The following is a 17,023-nucleotide window of genomic DNA, read 5'->3' as shown; positions in this document are numbered from 1 at the left end:
TCCCTGTCTCTGTCCCTAGTTCTTCCCCTCTCACTGGCTCAGTTACAAGTGCAGAGGTTCACCCTCCTCCTCGTAATGTACCTTCCTCCCCTGTTCCCTCCCAAGTTTCTTCCTCTTCTGCCACCTCCCAGGTTCCTGTCTCTTCTGTCCCCTGCCACGCTTCTCCAGTTCCCTCCACCCTTTCGCCCCCCCCTACCTTGGTACAGTCCAATACAGTTCCAATCTTTACTCATCCTCCCCCTACCATTCCCAATATTGTCTCCCATACGACATCTCTGAATTCCGAAACACTTGAAGCAATCTCTGAATATATTGCAGAGACCAAACCATCAATGGACACTGATCCACCTTCCGCTCTTTCTCTCTCCTCTGCTCCATCTGCGCAACTCCTTTCTTCACAGCGCACCGTTCCTTCGCTGCTTGAACATTTTCCACTGCCTCCGCATGTGGACTTTTCTAACCCTCCTAGTCCGTAGGAACCCTTACCTGCGGATTTCAAGTATCTTTATCATTGCCAATCATGGCCTTTTTACAGTGGAATATACGTGGCCTCAGGGGTAATCGGGGTGAGCTTCAGATGTTACTCTCCCAGTTTGCCCCTGTTGGTGTTTGCTTACAGGAACCAAAATTACACTCTGCTGTTATTTCTCACATCTCAGGCTATAATTTATTGTATTCTTCAGATCCTTTTCCTGATGGGACCTTTAATGAAAGTGCCCTTCTTCTCCGCACTGATATTCCGTACCATCAGCTATTTGTTCATACTTCGCTGCATTACACAGCAGCCCGTATCCACTTACATAGGTGGTATACGCTCTGTTCTTTATATCTCTCTCCTTCTCGGGCATTATCTATTCCGGATTTTGCCTTCCTTGTTTCGTCATTACCGCCACCGATTCTGTTACTTGGTGATTTTAATGCCCACCATTTCCTCTGGGGAGGGTCTCACTGTGATTCCCGAGGAATTCAGTTAGAGGCTTTTCTTGCCACCCACCCCCTCCATGTTTTAAATACAGGTACTCACACCCATTTTGATCCTCGGACTCATACTCTCTCTTGCATCGATCTCTCAGTTTGCTCTTCCTCCACCGCATTAGACTTTACTTGGTCTGTTCTCCCGGACTTACATGACAGTGATCATTTCCCAATCATTCTTACTTCCCCTTCATATTCGCCACCTCTTCGCACCCCACGCTGGCAATTTAATCGGGCAAATTGGAACCTTTACTCACACCTGACTGTTTTTAAAGAGGTTCCTTCTTCGTCCTCCATCGATGAGCTTTTACACCTCTTCTCGTCCTCCGTTTTCACTGCAGCTTCTCATTCTATACCCCAAACTTCGGGCAGGCATTCTCAGAAATGCGTGCCTTGGTGGTCTCCTGCTTGTGCTCGTGCAGTACGTTTGAAACGCGCTGCATGGGGCAGGTACCGGTACAATAGAACCACAGAGCGACTCCTTGATTTTAAACAGAAGCGTGCGATCGCTCGCCGTGTCATCCGTGACGCTAAACGCACTTGCTGGCGAGATTATGTCTCCACCATCACCTCTGCTTCCTCTATGAGTGCAGTCTGGAAAAAAGTACGAAAACTGAGTGGTAAATATTCTCCTGACCCGGCTCCTGTTCTGCGGGTTGCCGGTGTTGATATAGCAAACCCACTAGATGTTGCCAATGAAATTGGCAATCATCTGGTCCGTATTTCTCAGGGACTCCATCTATGCCCCTCATTTCTTTCCTCAAAGTCTGCCAGAGAGTTAGCACCCTTGGACTTTTCTTCTCTCAGAGAAGAACAGTATAATGTGCCTTTTACACTTCAAGAACTGGAGGCAACACTCTCAGCTTGTCGATCATCGGCAGCTGGGCCCGACGACATTCATATTCGTATGCTACAACATTTACATCAGTCAGCCCTTGCAGTCCTATTACGCCTTTACAATCTTATTTGGTCACAAGGAGTTCTTCCACAGCTGTGGAAATCTGCCATTGTTCTCCCTTTCCGCAAACCAGGCACTACGGGACATGAAACCTCCCACTATCGTCCCATTGCTCTTACCAGTGCAGTTTGCAAAGTAATGGAACGTCTAGTAAATAGACGTTTAGTGTGGTATTTAGAGACACACAACAGTCTCTCCACTCGTCAATATGGCTTTCGTAAGGGACGTTCTACCATAGACCCCTTACTGCGCTTGGATACGTATGTTCGTAATGCCTTTGCGAATCACCACTCAGTTATTGCCATATTTTTTGACCTTGAGAAGGCATATGACACAACTTGGAGGTATAATATTTTAGCCCAAGCCCACTCCTTAGGCCTTCGAGGCAATCTACCATCCTTCCTTAAGAACTTTTTAACTGACAGGCATTTCCGTGTTCGGGTTAATAATGTGCTCTCCCCGGACTTTATCCAAGCTGAAGGTGTCCCCCAGGGATGTGTTCTGAGCACAACACTTTTTCTCCTTGCTATTAATGATTTGGCCTCTAGTCTTCCATCAAATATTTGGTCATCACTCTATGTTGATGACTTCGCTATTGCCTGTGCAGGCGCTGACTGTCACCTCCTTACAGTTTCTCTCCAGCATGCAGTCGACCGTGTGTCCAATTGGGCCACCACACATGGGTTTAAATTTTCCAGCACTAAAACCCACCAAATCACTTTCACTAGACGCTCTGTCATCTCTAATCATCCTTTGTACCTCTATGGCTCACGTATCCCTGAACGTGATACAGTCAAGTTTCTGGGCCTCCTCTTTGATCGTAGGTTATCCTGGAAACCTCACATTACCTCTCTGAAGGCAACTTGTCACAGCCGGCTGAACCTTCTTAAAACCCTTGCTCATCTTTCGTGGGGAGCTGATCGTCGAACCCTCCTTCACCTACATTCCACCCTTATTTTATCGAAACTTGATTATGGTGACCAGATCTATTCAGCGGCATCTCCTGCTACTCTCTCTAGCCTTAACCCCATTCATCACCAAGGATTACGTTTATGCCTTGGTGCTTTTCGCTCTTCCCCTGTCGAAAGCCTCTATGCAGAAGCGAACGTTCCATCCTTATCCGATCGCCGTGATGCCCATTGCCTGCGCTACTATGTACGCTCTCATGATCTCCGCAATCCTTCCATTTATAGAATGGTCACTGATATTAGTAGACATTCTTTATTTGTTCGCCGCCCCTGCTTACTCCGTCCCTTCTCTCTTCGCCTTCATTCGCTCTTGTCTTCTCTTCAACTACCACCTTTCTATGTACATGTAGCATCTCACTTTTCCCTACCCCCCTGGGAAGTTCCAGCTGTTCGAGTCTGTTCTTTCTCCCTCCCTTGCTCGAAAGCCCAACTGTCTACGGTCGCTTCCCGCTCTCTTTTTCTTGACCACTTTCACTCTCATTCTCATGCCATTGCTGTGTACACAGATGGCTCTAAGTCTTCTGACGGCGTAGGATTCGCAGCAGTGTTTCCGGACAGCGTCGTACAAGGGCATTTACTATCTTCAGCTAGTATTTTTACTGCTGAATTATATGCCATCCTTACAGCACTTATCCGTATTGCATCTATGCCTGTGTCATCATTTGTGGTTGTCTCAGACTCCCTTAGTGCTTTACAGGCTATACAAAAATTTGATACACCTCACCCCTTAGTCCTCCGTATCCAACTTTGGCTACGCCGCATCTTTACTAAGCATAAAGATATTGTTTTTTGTTGGGTCCCTGGTCATGTTGACGTACAGGGCAATGAACAGGCAGACACTGCTGCGCGGTCAGCAGTACATGACCTACCAGTTTCTTATAGAGGTATTCCATGTACGGACTATTTTGCTGTAATATCTTCCCACCTTCACACCCGTTGGCAACAACGTTGGTCTACTATGCTCGGCAACAAACTTCAGTCTATTAAACCGAGTATAGGTTACTGGCCGTCTTCTTATCACCAGTGTCGAGGTTGGGAGACTACTCTCTCCCGTCTTCGCATTGGCCATACTCGTCTTACTCATGGATATCTCATGGAGAGGCGTCTTGCTCCTCTCTGTGAGAATTGCCAAGCTCCATTATCAGTCAGCCACATTCTGTTGGACTGCCCACTTTATCAACGAGCACGCAGAATTTACCTCTGTCGTCGTCTTCGCCCCGCTGCTCTCTCTTTACCTTCCCTTCTCGCTGATGGACCCACCTTTCATCCGGACTCTCTCATTGACTTTTTGACAACGACTGACTTACTTCACAAATTCTGATACTTTCAGCCCTTTCTACTTGTATCTCTTGCTACCCTCTACCCCCGTACTATCCCCTGCCCCGCTGTTTTCTGTAACCTGCTGATCATCCCCCCTCCCTTCTGCCATCCAATTCCCTTGCTTCCTTCCCTACCCTGCAGCGCTGTATAGCCCTTGTGGCTTAGCGCTTCTTTTTGATTATAATAATAATCAATAGCTACTCTTTCAAAAGGTACCGTAAAGACTGGCATTTTGACCATAGGTACTCGCCTGGTACCTCGGGAGGACGACAGTTGGCAAACTTTACACGACCTACAATAGGTTGTGACATCTGAGGACATTTTTGGCCAAAAATAGGTTTCCCTAATTTTATTTAAGGTTTTACGATGCGAGAAATGTCCGGCCACTGGCAGGTCATGAGCCATTTTAAGAACAGTCTCTCTGCATTGACTTGGAACAACTAAGATGGAATAGTCTATCTCATTTGAATTTAATTTGAATACCGACTTGTACAAGATACCTTTTATATATTCAGATTTATATGAAAAGTTTTTCCTTTGGATCACTTTATTTTGTTTAGCGGCATTATGGCAATTCTGAAGAGAAGGGCAATTACGTTGTAAATTGACAAAGGAGTCCTTCGATATATCTAAAGGCTTAAAGTCAGGGAAAATCAAAGGATGGACAGAAGGAGAAGCCTGGGCTTTGGTCTGAGTCCTAGTCAAGACATTTATGGTATGGTATCTAACAAGTGAACCTGTGATCCTACTTCCTCGCTTTCGAGAGTAGCATCACTGGTTTTTAATCCCACATGAATCTCGCGAGACATTGTCTCATCTGAACTTTCGAAGGGCTTCTCTGACTACAGGAAGAGAATCTGAAACACTTATGTCCATCTTTGGTGCTGAAAGGTCAACCTCAGAAGGAAGAATGGCACCTTTTACATTACCTATTAGTACGGAGCAAGAAATGATGGGAGCTAGTACGGCTTCAGACCAACCTGTGAACCATTTAGACCTAATGTAACAACGGATGGTAGGAAAAGTGTCCGTACGGCCCAAGTAGTCTGAAAGTATAGCAGAGGAATGAGTTTCTTTAAGACTAGGGAACAGCTTATCAGAAATGACTATACATGTGCATCCAGTGTCTCGTAAAATGGTAGATACATTAAGTCCATTAACTGTTCCTGAACAGAAGGGTGCTTGGTCATTACAGTCTTTAAAACATCTTCCAACTTTTTGGACCTTCTTAGAAGGACAATCTGGACGTTTATGTCAACACCACACAAATGACAAACAGGAATAAAAAGTCATTTTACTTTCCACTAGAGGCTTTGATTTCTTAAGGTCTGATGAACCCTTGCCCTTAGGGTTTGATCCTTTTAGGTCTTTATAGGAATTGTGAGCCTCAGCATACAGGTCAGCAGCCTCAGCAACTTCCTCAGTTTTAATCAGGTTACGTTCTCTGATGAATGTTCGTATCTGATGGGGAAGAGCTGTCAGGAACTGGTCAGCAACCATGAAGTCTCTAAGAGATTCATAACTGTGATCAATTCCTGAACTCTCTATCCAAAGTTCTGGCCAGGCTGTAAGGTGGCATACCTGAAATCTTTCCTGTAAGAATTAGTGGTTTTTTGATATGCTTTAAGGATTGCCTTCTTCAGTAGGTTATAATTACATATATCCTGCGACAAAGTTGCATAGATATTCAAAGCGGTACCATAAAATAGCATTCCTAACCTGGTAGCCCAGGTGTCAGCAGGCCATTCACAGAGGGTAGCGGTATTTTCAAACCTGATAATGTTTGAAGTTATGTCTTCCCCCTCTGTGAAGGGAGGTAAATTAGGTGTTGGAATATGTGCACTAGCTGCACGTTGTTCCATTACTCCTTCATCTAATTGCTTTTGTGAGAAAGTTAACTTTTTATTCTCTAATTCAAGGCGAGCTTGTTCGAGCTTGCGGTCCTTTTCTCTCTCTCTCAACTCATGTTCTCTAGCTCTTTCTTCAACTTCTCTATCCTTTGCTCTTTCCTCAAGTTCTCTTAATTTAATTTGTTCTTCACGTACTTTAGCTCTCTCCTCACGATCAAGTCTATCACGCTCCTTTTTGTCTTCTCTCTCTCTTTCTAACTGTCCATCTTGGTTTTCTCTTTCAATTCGATCTCTTTCCTTTTTATCCTCTCTTTCTCTTTCTATTCTCTCTCTTTCAAGTCTTTCCTGGATTTTAGCACTAATGAAAGATTCTAAATTTTTCCCTGTTATTCCTAACTTACTTCCAGCGTTCATCCAAAACTGGTATTCCTCCATATTTGCAAGAATAACTTAAACTACCAGGGGAAAATGAAACGGGTATTAAAGAAAACGGAGGGTTCAATTCCTGCTCCGCTCAAACTAAATAAATCAGAGGGCTTGATCCCTACTTCAATTAAACAATATGTATTAATGAAAACGAAGGGTTCTATGCCGGCTCCAAGCAAACAGTAAGTAGAATGGGGGCCCTTGACCATCCAATCTTCTCACCAACAAATCAAGAGTGTCCTACGACAGTTCCCTTGATATAATAAAGAGCTCAGTGAAACAAATTGTCACTGGAAAATCTCGGGTCCCTAGAGTCTAATCCTCCAAAGTGTTTCAAGCTCACACAAAATTAGGTGGCAGAATTAAATATTATATCCTGCCTGACTTGACTTACAATAAATTGAGACTATAACAATCACCAAATCATTTAAATACCTGTACTGTAGTCCTACCATAGAGAATGATTACTCATGGCTGGTGGTAACTGCCTGTGGTATGCGGCGTTGAAGTTCCAATGGTAGATTCGAGATGGAGTTGAATCTTGATTCAGTAGAGAAAATCCTGGCAAGGCTTACTCAGCCCTGTAACAACTTCAGTCAGTATTACTCAGGCTGGCTCCTAAGGAAAATTAATGCATAGAAAAATAATAAAAACTGACAAACATAAAACACTTTATTAATTAGAATATGAAATATAAAACACGTAAACATGAAATATTGATCCTACATTAAAGAAAATGAAAAATATAAATATCTGAATTCAACGCTAATATTTATAAAACTTGGGTGTCTGGTGTTGGTGACACTGCGTGTTGTTGAAATCGTAGCCGCCGCTGCTGATGATGGGGGGGGGTCGCAGGTGTTGGTTACAACCCACTGGTTAGTTCTTCACAGTACAGCCGTGATTAATGCGTCCCGATGACAGGAAAGCAGGTTTTTTACCACTGCAATGATGAGGGGTTACCTCCTGCAACTTCATACAGGTGCACAGGTAAGTATCTATATCATGGGACGTCTCAGGAAGTTAGTCCGTCTCCTTCAGTTCTACTCGTTGATTGACAGGTGACCCTCTCTGTCATCCAAGAGTAGTGCTGGGAGCTGTGAGTCTAGTGATTACTGTTTGGACCGGAGCCCAACACGTCACCTTTCGGGGGGGAGGGGGGAGAAGGAGGGGAAGGGATAGCGGGCGCTAGACTGACCCTACCTTAACAAGCAGCCGGCAATCAAACTATCACTTTTGGGGTTGGGGGAAAAAAAGGCGGGAACAGCGGGAGCTAGACTTACCTTACCTTAACAAGTACCCGGCAAGCAAACTATCACTTTCGGGGAGGGGGAGGGGGGATAGCGGGAGCTGGACTTACCCTACCTTAACAAGTAGCCGGCAATGAAACTATTATTACTATATCGCTACTCCTATCTATTGAACTTTTCTCTCACTGCGAGTGTGAAACATAGCTATCAAGATTCCTAGTGAATTAGGAGATGAAACCTGATGACAGTTAAAATATAAATTGTTCAAAGAATATGTTGTTTTGCTTACATTGACTTTAAAAGATTGTACTAATTAGTGATGCTGGCATGTACCTATAACCCCCTCCCTCCCCTACTAAGTCTCTCCCAGGGAAGTCCCTAGTCACTGAAGGGGCTCTTGATCCAACGAAATTTTTTTTTCCTTGCATCAAAAATATCCCCCACTCCCTTTGGTACACCTATGGCAAGTGTCATTCCACCCAACAAAAATAGGATTGACAAGGTTGAGTGGTCATCTGGCAGGGTCTCTGCTGGTGGATTATTTTGCCCTAAATTCAAAAGTGATGCAGGGATTAATGGTGTAGAGTGCAGGTGCATTTTTAATATAAAGTGCTAAACCACAAGGGTTATACAGCACAGCAGGGCAGGGAAGGATGCAGGGGTAATAGGTATTATTATTATAATCAAAAAGAAGCGCTAAGCCACAAGGGCTATACAGCGCTGCAGGGCAGGAAGGAAGCGAGGGCATCAGGTGGCAAAAGGGAGGTGGATGAGTAATAGGTTACGGATGACAGTGGAGCAGTGGATGGTGAAAGGGTAAAGGGCAGCAAGAGACTGAGCTAGAAAGGGCTGAGGGGAGTGCGTAAGGTATCATCATCAGAGTTTGTGGAGTAAATCAGTCGTTGTCAAGAAGTCAATGAGAGAGTCAGGATTAAAGGAGGGTCCATCAGCAAGAAGGGAAGGTAAAGAGAGAGTAGTAGAACGAAGACGGCGTTGGAGGTAAATTCTGCGTGCTCGTTGATAGAGAGGGCAGTCTAACAGAATGTGGCTAATTGATACAGGAACTTGACACTGCTCACAGAGAGGTACAGGGTGCCTCTCCATGAGATACCCGTGAGTAAGACGACTGTGGCCAGTGCGAAGACGGGAGAGAGTGGTCTCCCAACCTCGGCACTGATGACAAGAAGACGGCCAGTAACCTATGCTCGGTTTAATAGAATGAAATTTACCAAGCAGAGTTGACCAATGTTGTTGCCAACGGGCGTGAAGGTGGGTAGCTATTGCAGCAAAATAGTCCAGAAATGGAACACCTCTATAGGAAATTGGTAGGTCATGTACTGCTGACCGCGCAGCAGTGTCTGCCTGTTCATTGCCCTGTACGTCGACATGACCAGGGACCCAACAAAAAATAATATCTTTATGCTTCGTAGAGATACGGCGTAGCCAAAGTTGGATACGGAGAACTAGGGGGTGAGATGTATCAAATTTTCGTATAGCCTGTAGCGCACTAAGGGAGTCTGAGACTACCACAAATGATGACACAGGCATAGATGCGATACGAATAAGTACTGCAATAATGGCATACAATTCAGTAAAAATGCTAGCCAAAGATAGTAAATGCCCCTGCACGACGCAGTCCGGAAACACTGCTGCGAATCCGACGCCGTGTGAAGACTTAGAGCCATCTGTGTGCACAGCGATGGCATGAGAATGGGAGTGGAAGTGATCAAGAAAAAGAGAGCGGGAGGCCACCGTAGGCAGTTGAGCTTTCGAGCACGGGAGTGAGAAAGAACAGACCCGAGCAGCTGGAACTTCCCAGGGGGGTAGGGAAAAGTGAGATGCTACATGAACATATAAAGGTGGTAACTGAAGGAAAGACAAGAGTGAATGTAGGCGAAGAGAAAAGGGACGGAGCAAACAGGGGCGGCGAACGAATAAAGAATGTCTACTAATATCGGTGACCATTCTATAAATGGAAGGATTGTGGAGATCGTGAGAGCATACATAGTAGCGAAGGCAATGGGCATCATGGCGATCAGACAAGGATAGAACATTCGCTTCTGCATAGAGGCTCTCAACAGGGAAAGAGCAAAAAGCACCAAGGCACAAATGTAATCCTTGGTGATGGATAGGGTTAAGGCTAGAGAGAGTAGCAGGAGGGGCCGCTGAATAAATCTGGTCACCATAATCTAGTTTCAATAAAACGAGGGCTGAATGTAGGAGAAGCAGAGTTCGACGATCAGCTTCCCAGGAAAGATGAGCAAGGGTTTTAAGAAGGTTTAGCCGGCTGTGACAAGTTGCCTTCAGAGAGGTAATGTGAGGTTTCCAGGATAACCTACGGTCAAAGAGAAGGCCTAGAAACCTGACTATCACGTTCGGGGATACGGGAGCCATAGAGATACAAAGGATGATCGGAGATGACAGAGCGTCTAGTGAAAGTAATTTGGTGAGTTTTGGTACTTGAAAATTTAAACCCATGCATGGTGGCCCAAGTGGAAACACGGTCAACCGCATGCTGGAGAGAAACTGCAATGAGATGACAGTCAGCGCCTGCACAAGCAATAGCGAAGTCATCAAAATAAGAGTGATGACCAAATATTGGGTGGAAGAACAGAGGTCAAATAATTTATATCAAGGAGAAAAAGTGTTGTGCTTAGAACACATCCTTGAGGGACACCTTCAGCTTGGACGAAGTCCGGGGAAAGTACATTATTGACTCGAACCCGGAAATGTCTGTCAGTTATAAAGTTCTTAAGGAAGGATGGTAGATTGCCTCGGAGGCCTAAGGAGTGGGCCTGGGCCAAAATATTATACCTACAAGTTGTCATATGCCTTCTCAAGGTCAAAAAATATGGCAATAACCGAGTGATTATTCGCAAAGGCATTACGAAAATACGTATCCAAGTGTAGTAAGGGGTCTATGGTAGAACGGCCCTTACGAAAGCCATATTGACTAGCGGAGAGACTGTTGTGTGTCTCTAAATACCACATTAAACATCGATTTACGAGACGTTACATCACTTTGCAAACTGCACTAGTATGAGCGATGGGACGATAGTGGGAGGCATCATGTCCTGTAGTACCCGGTTTGCGGAAAGGGAGAACAATGGCAGATTTCCACAGCTGGGGAAGAACTCCTTGTGCCCAAATAAGATTGAAGAGGTGTAAGAGGACTACAAGGGCTGACCGATGTAAATGTTGTAACATACGAATAAGAATGTCGTCAGGCCCAGCTGCCGATGATCGGCAAGCTGAGAGCGTTGCCTCCAGTTCTTGAAGTGTAAAAGGCACATTATACTGTTCTTCTCTGAGAGAAGAAAAGTCCAAGGGTACTAACTCTCTGGCAGACTTTGAGGAAAGAAACGAGGGGCATAGATGGAGCCCCCGGGAAATACGGACCAGATGTGTGCCAAGTTCAATGGCAACGTCGAGAGGGTTTGCTACATCAACGCTAGCGACCCGTAGAACAGGAGCTGGGTCAGGAGAGTATTTACCACTCAATTTCCTCACTTTTTTCCAGACTGCACACCCCTCAAGGAAGGTTCCTTGATGTTGGTGAGGGGCTCTTGATTTAGGGAATTTCCTCTCTGCTCCAGTTCCCCGAATTAAGCCTGAATGCCTTCCACATCCTCCCCCAGGCGCTGTATAATCCTCCGGGTTTAGCGCTTCCCCCTTGATTATAATAATAATAATTCCAGACTGCACTCATAGAAGAAGCAGAGGTGATGGTGGAAACAGTCTCGCCAGCAAGTGAGTTTAGCTTCACGGATGACACGGCGAGCGATCGCACGCTTCTGCTTAAAATCAAGAAGTCTCTCAGCGGTTCTATTGTACCGGTACCTGCCCCATGCAGCACAGTTTCAAACGTACTGCACGAGCACAAGCAGGAGACCACCAAGGCACGCACTTCTGAGAATGCCTGCCTGAGGTTTGGGGTATAGAATGAGAAGCTGCGGTATAAACTGACGTCAAGAAGAGGTGTAGGAGCTCATCAATGGAGGATGAAGAAGGAACCTCACTAAAAGCAGTGAGTTGCGAGTAAAGATCCCAATTTGCTCTATCAAATTGCCAGCGAGGGCTACGGCAAGGTGGTGAATAGGAAGGAGAAGTAAGAATGATTGGAAAATGATCGCTGTCATGTAAGTCCGGTAGAACAGACCAGGTGAAGTCTAGTGCAGTGGAGGAAGAGCAGACTGATAGATTGATGGAAGAGAGAGTATGAGTACGAGGATCAAAATGGGTGGGAGTACCCGTATTTAAAACATGGAGGGGGTGAGAGGCGAGAAAAGCCTCCAACTGGATGCCACGTGAGTCACAATGAGACCCCCCCCCAGAGGAAATGGTGGGCGTTAAAATCACCAAGTAACAGAAGTGGTGGTGGTAAGGATGAAACAAGAAAGGTAAAGTCTGGGATAGAAAATGTTCGAGAAAGAGAGAGATATAAAGAACATATTGTAAACCACTTATTCAAGTGGATACGGGCTGCAGTGTAATGCAGCGAGGTATGGACAAATAGTTGACAGTACGGAATATCATTGCGTAGAAGAAGGGCACTTTCATTAAAGGTCCCATCTGAGAAAGGATCCGAAGAATACTGGAAAGCAACGTCTGAAGCTCGCCCCGATTACCCCTGAGGCCGCGGATATTCCGCTGTAAATAGGCCATGATTGGCGATGAAGAAAATACCAGGAATCCGTAGGGAAAGGCACCTACGGACTAGAGGGGTTATAAAAGTCAACGTGTGGTGGCATTGGAAGACGTTCAAGCAGCGAAGGAACGGAGCGTTGCGAAGAATGGGGTTGTGAAGATGGAGGAGAGGGAAGAGAAGGAACAGGAAGTGAATCAGTGTCCATTGAAGGTTTAGTCTGCAATATACATGTATTCTGAAATGGCTTCAAGTGTTTCTGAATTCAAAGATGTATGGGAGACCATATTGGAGATAGAAGGGGGAGGGTGAGTAAAGATTGGGACAGTAATGGACTGTACCAAAGTAGAGGGGGAGGAAAGAGTGTAAGGGACTGGAGATGAATTGTGGGGGGGGACAGAAGAGGCAGAAACCTGGGAGGTGGCAGAAGAGGGAGAAACTTGGGAGGGGACGGGGGTGGAAGGCATAGTACGAGGAGGAGGGTGAATCTCCACAGTTGTAATAGAGCCAGAGAGAGGGGAAGAACTAGGCACAGAGACTGGAAAGGTAAAGTGTGGAGGTGGAAGAAGGGAAGGAAGGGGCAAAGAAGATTTGAGCGATGTGGATTTTTTGGACTTCTGAGAAGTAGAGGGGCGATTGGTATTAGGTGTCGTACGAGGTCTTGTCGATACTGGGGCTTGTGAGGAAGGACGCGAAGATGTGAGTTGCTACTCCGGGATACCGGAGAGGGATCAGGACATCCCCAGGCGATCCAGATTCCACGGCAAACTACGCCACCGCCAAGAACCTCAATGGAATGGGATGGACCCCGGTATCCTTTCCCCTACCTAGGAACTAGCGCACCTGTGGGAGAAATCCCAAAGGCCAAAAAGAGGAAGGGCAAAAGGGAGGGGTGGGGAGGAGGAGGAGGAGGAGGAGGAGGAAAGGAAAAAGGGGAGGATGGAATAGGGGAGGGGAGATTGGGGGGTAATTAGGTTCGGTCTGAGGAAGAAGACCGACAGGTCTAATTCCTCAGACCAAGAGCCTTTTCACCACGCCAAGGAGCCCCCCTTGAAGAGGGGGGTAATAGGTAGCAAGAGGGAGAGGGATGATTATTAGGTTATGAAGTGCAGGGGTAGAGGGCAGCTCGAGATGGTGGAGGATAGTGCAGGTGCAAAATTTAAATCATCAGTGCAGTTGGTTAACTTGTTAAAATGTCAGTATCTGCATCAAAGGCAAGACTTTCAGAGGTTGGAGTGAGTGTATGTGGTTGCAGGGGTTGTCATAGCTCCTGGCCCTGTATGTATTATCAAAACAAAGCTGCATAATCCTATGGGTTTAGCACACCTCCTTGATTATAATAATCAAAACTAAGTGCTAAACCAGTGAGTGTTAGGGTATTGTTACTGTTGGAACTGAATCCTGTTTGCCTGCTGATAAGACAAAGATGTGGTAAACTGACACTACAATCCAGCAGTCCTCGCAGAGTTGTGCTGGTAATTTCTTAGTGTGTCCAGTTCATAAGGGTGAGTGCAGTTTCCAAAACAGTTTGGTAGAAAAATATTTGCCATATTTTAAGTCAGACCAGTGTTGCCAGTAGTTGTGGAGAAAGAGCTGAAAATATCATTGGTGAAAATTTTAAGATCATGAATAGCTGACCCAATGGTAGTCAGTCTGCTTGTTCATTTCCTTGAACATAGAGGGATTCAGAACCACCAGCATACAGCTGTAAAAGAATGTAGTGAGAGTATAGTGGTACAGATACTCTTGTATAGGTGTGAAGCATGGGTTGTGAAGGCTGCAGGCAGTGGAGATGTTGTGTCTAAGGGCAATGTATGGTGTAAATATTATGCAGAGAATTCGTAGTGTGGAAATTAGGAGGTGGGGAGTTACTAAAAGTATTATTCAGAGTACTGAGGAGGGGTTGTTGAGGTGGTTTGGTCATTTAGAGAGGATGGAGCAAAGGAGGTTCATTTGGAGGGTGTATAAATCTAGAGGAGGGGTAGGGAATCATCCTAAAAAAGGATGGAGAAAGGGGGTAGAAGAGGTTTAGTGTAAGGGGATTGTACATAGAGCAGGCATGTGTGAGCGTGAATGGAGACTAATGGCTTTTGGGACTTGACGAGCTGTTGCAGTGTGAGCAAGGTAATGTTTTGTGAAGGGATTCAAGGAAACTGGTTAGCTAGACTTGAGTCCTGGAGGTGGGAAGTATATTATTATTATAATCAAAAAGAAGCGCTAAGCCACAAGGGCTATACAGCGCTGGGTGGGAAGTATAATGCCTGCACTTTAAAGGAAAGGTTTGGGATCTTGGCTGTTTGGAGTGACATCTGAACTATCGTATCTGGGTGCCTCTGTAATGACTGATCGTGTGGATGATGGTAAAAGTGCTTTTCTTTTTTGGGTCACCCCTGCCTTGGTGGGATATGGCCAGTGTTTAAAAAAAAAAAAAATATTAGAGATAATGTACAAATTAAGGTATGTATAATTTAGAAGTAAATGTAAACAAAAACTACAGTGGTACCTCAAGTTTCAAACAGCTCCCAACTCGAATAATTATTTAAGTATTTTTAGTCAGTGTCAGACCCCCAATCTAATTTACATTATTCCTTATGGGAACAAATTCGTTCAGTATTGGCACTCGAACAGCCTTCTGGAACGAATTAAGTTCATAACTTGAGGTACCCCTGTAGTTTAGAAACAAAGGAAAGCATAATTATTTAATTTCTCTATTACTTTAAAGTGTTACAGATCAACGTTAACCCTTTCAGTGTCAATCCCATTATATCATGGATTTGAAGCCAATGTCAGTCCCATAGTGTGACGCCACGAGCTCAGCTCGCTCAGATAAGCTGTGAGCGGGAAAAAATGATGGTGATGGGCTCTTGATTTAGGGAATTGGATCTGTGCTCCAGTTCCCCGAATTAAGCCTGAATGCCTTCCACATCCCCCCCCAGGCGCTGTATAATCCTCCGGGTTTAGCGCTTCCCCCTTGATTATAATAATAATAATGTGAGCGGTAAATCTGAGCCTAGATATCAAAGAATGGGTCTATCCGGTAAGCGTGCACTATATGAAAAAATCCTGCAGCATGCAGTGCATAATGAGAAAAAAAAAACTTATTTTTTTGGTTTAAAACAGCAACTACAATGTTTACATATGGGTTTTATGGTTGTATTCTCAGTTTCTTGGTCTCATTTGATAGAATGGAAGATATATTACAGATAATTATTATAATCAAGGGGGAGTGCTAAACCTGTAGGAGTAAGCAGTGCCGTGCCTGTAGGGGGATGTGGAAGGTATTCAGGCTTAATTCAGGGAACCCCTCACCAACATCAAGGAACGTTCCTTGGATATATTACAGAAATAGAGATTATTTTGATTAGTTTCAGGACTGAAAGTAGCTTGAAATTGAGCTCAAAGTAACTGAAATGTTTGATTTTTGCTGATATTCCACAATACTTGTCCAATGGGTGTCCAACTGGCCAGTCAAGTACACATTTAGGAATGCACAATTACAACCATGAAGTAGTCTGCATAATAGTAAATTTTCTATTTTTTGTGCAAATAAAAATTCAAAATGAAAAACAAGTGTAATATAAGAGGAGCCTGGAGACATGAATAAGGAGCAGAGGAAATGTTTATTTAGTGCCAGGAATGTCTACATTGTTTATTCTGGACCCTATTTTCAAATTGGCAATTGTTGAATTTTGTGAGAAATTGGCCAAACTACTGATTTCTGATCACTTTATTGAGTAGTTAATAAAGGTGAATGGGCAGTTTCTTGTACTCATTCAATAAAATAGGAATATTAGCAAAATACCTATGAGTTTGGTAGACTGGAGCAATGGAACTGGCCAAAAATAGAGCATGAAGTGGGTGAAATTGCTGTGTAACTATCATCGAGACTGCTAACTTTGCAAGAGCATAATTCCATAAGTTTTCCATCAAATTTCATACTTTTCATTTCATTACCTAAGGAATAAAGATGCTCTATCATTTCATAAGATAAAATTATTTTTTTATTATTTTAAATTCTTTGATCCTGAGAGCAAGTTTGTGAGCAGGGGTCACGACACAAGCTACTGTACACACAAAAAAATCGGTGCAACACGTATGACAAAGGCATTAAACCTTTTATTCCAACTTTAAAGAACGAAACCTACAATGGTTCAACAACAGGTACTGAAAAACAATAGGAAGAAAAAACTTGGAATCATTATCACAGGTAAAGCAACATAAGCTTACCTGATATTCAAGCAAGTCACCAATTAATATAAGGACAGTAAAAATTTTGGAAACAAAATAGTTATAGAATTTTATTATTTTATTATCACACCGGCCGATTCCCACCAAGGCAGGGTGGCCCGAAAAAGAAAAACTTTCACCATCATTCACTCCATCACTGTCTTGCCAGAAGGGTGCTTTACACTACAGTTTTTAAACTGCAACATTAACACCCCTCCTTCAGAGTGCAGGCACTGTACTTCCCATCTCCAGGACTCGAGTCCGGCCTGCCGGTTTCCCTGAATCCCTTCATAAATGTTACTTTGCTCACACTCCAACAGCACATCAAGTATTAAAACCCATTTGTCTCCATTCACTCCTATCAAACACGCTCACGCATGCCTGCTGGAAGTCCAAGCCCCTCG

The sequence above is a fragment of the Cherax quadricarinatus genome, chromosome 31 (genome assembly GCF_038502225.1).
Source record: "Cherax quadricarinatus isolate ZL_2023a chromosome 31, ASM3850222v1, whole genome shotgun sequence".
Lineage (NCBI taxonomy): Eukaryota > Metazoa > Arthropoda > Malacostraca > Decapoda > Parastacidae > Cherax > Cherax quadricarinatus.
Note: the sequence above shows the minus strand (reverse complement) of the source record.